The 2,035-nt window shown below is 42.0% G+C and overlaps 1 long non-coding RNA gene across 4 annotated transcripts in view; it reads right to left on the bottom strand.

Annotated features, from left to right (window-relative positions):
* The window catches only part of LOC111654802 (uncharacterized), a 28,821-nt gene that overhangs the window by 1,078 nt on the left and 25,708 nt on the right, over positions 1-2,035 (bottom strand). The window lies entirely within an intron of this gene.

Genomic DNA, 2,035 nt, shown 5'->3' with positions numbered 1-2,035 from the left:
ACACACACACACACACACACACACACACACACACACACACACACACACACACACACACACACACACAGTTCTGCTGTCTGGTTTTGCACCGTCATGACTGAACAAGATTAGGATCTGACTAGCAGAGATAGGGATTTAATCCTAATTTGTCCAGACTTTAATCATGATCATAACAGACTGCCATTGTATTTATATATTTTAATTATTCTACAAAACCTTTTATAAAACATAAAATCACTCTGGGTTCATGCCAGTTTCTTACTTCTATTAATTCTCCAACAGTGCAGACTGATTCACAGTACAAAAATCAAGGTATGTGTGGGTTGGGTGAAGGAGGAGGAGGAGTATAGGGTTAGTTATGACAGAGGAGATCACAGCTAGACTACAGTCCCTGGGTAGATGCAGTGTTTCAGACATTGGGCAATTATGAAGGGCCTTCCTGAGCCTGTACGGCTCTCCAGGGCTACTCCTCTGCCCACGCTGTCCCATCAACTGGCTAATGTATGCAGAGGTGAGCCCACAGTCCTGTCTCCAGACTGCACACACTGAAAGCAACTTATAAAGAGTTTAATACTGTTAAATATATACATCTTGATTCCTATTTCAATAAAAGCAGGAGTGAGGGGGTAACAGTTGAGTCTTAACAGGATTACTGTAACCCTTAAAATGATATGACAGTGTGATGCTTGGAGCCAAAGAAAGGCACACAGATACAGGAGGTCAGAGGAGGTGGATGGACCATTTCCAACCATGACTTCTTTTAGCAAATCATTCCCCCTCTGCCTTCTGTCTTTCCTGCTTCCCTCGTTTGCACTCTGTCTTATAATCCTAAAATAACTGCAGGATTTTTAATATCTTTGCGAAAACCAGACGCTCTCAGATCTTCTTCCCTTCCACATAAATAAATCTATATAGTCCTTGATTTGTCGGTTTCTAACTTTGAGAAGACACACGCAGCCAACTCTTCTCAACTCTCTCAAAACAGGAAGCAGCCAAAGAAACCACCTTAATGAGGGCACGATAGATGAAAATGTTTGGTGAATAAAGCGTTGGATTGGAGATGTGTGACATTTTTTATTTTTTATTTTGATGTCCTTGATTTATCCATAATAATAATTATTAATAAGTATAAATAAGTAGTTAATAAGTATTTATTATCAGAGCTGTAGATTTTGACTTACTTGAGACCTAGTAAAATAAAGTAAGCCCCAGAGCTTGAAAATGTCAGTATTAGTTCTATGCATTGACAAGGCTGGTCTCTGTTATGTATAAAACACTTACAGGTTAGCAGGTTGGACGGGAAAAGACCTGAAAGAAAATCATCTTGATCCATCAGTTCACTTATAAAGATACCTGAACATCAGGAGACTTGAAAATAGCTCTGATTTTTAACTCTGTTAACTTCTGCAGCGCACACAGAGAATACACTGTCCACCAAGTTCTCTCTCTCCTCCAACGGACAAGGTCAGTCTTCAGATGATATTCTCATGGTAACAAAGTAAATCTTTTTCCAAGGATCAAGAAGGCAAAGCAGAGAAAGTGTGTGTGTGTTTGCGTGTGTGCTTGTTTTCGTGTGTGTGTGTGTGTGTGAAAAGAGTTGCCAAAGTAAGAGAGGCATAAATACAGAAAAAGCCTGAATTTGTAACCATGAGAGGGTGTGACTGTGTGTGTGTGTGTGGGGGGGGCTTTCTCCCTCCATTTCCCTTCTTTCTGTATTTAACCCCCCCCTTCAACACACACACACACACAAACACACACACACACACACACACACACTCTTATGCTGACATTGTGTCCGTCCAACAAAGACGTCCCCGCAGCCCCCTCATTATAAATACATGTCATTGGATCACAGCTCGTCTGAATCCCTGAGTCTGCTGCGCTCTAAGTGGCCGTGACTGAGCCCTGAATGGGTGGCCGAGCGACAGCTATACCAATAGAGCCAACAGTGTGTGTGTGTGTGTGTCCATGTGTGTGTGTGTCGGTGTCGGTGTGTGTGTGTGTGTGTCCATGTGTGTGTGTGTTTGTACAGAGA

The sequence above is a fragment of the Seriola lalandi genome, unplaced genomic scaffold, assembly GCF_002814215.2.
Source record: "Seriola lalandi dorsalis isolate HSWRI2012SDOR001 ecotype SW California unplaced genomic scaffold, Sedor1 jcf7180002054290, whole genome shotgun sequence".
NCBI classification, from domain to species: domain Eukaryota; kingdom Metazoa; phylum Chordata; class Actinopteri; order Carangiformes; family Carangidae; genus Seriola; species Seriola lalandi.
This window is presented reverse-complemented; position numbering and strand designations above follow the sequence as displayed.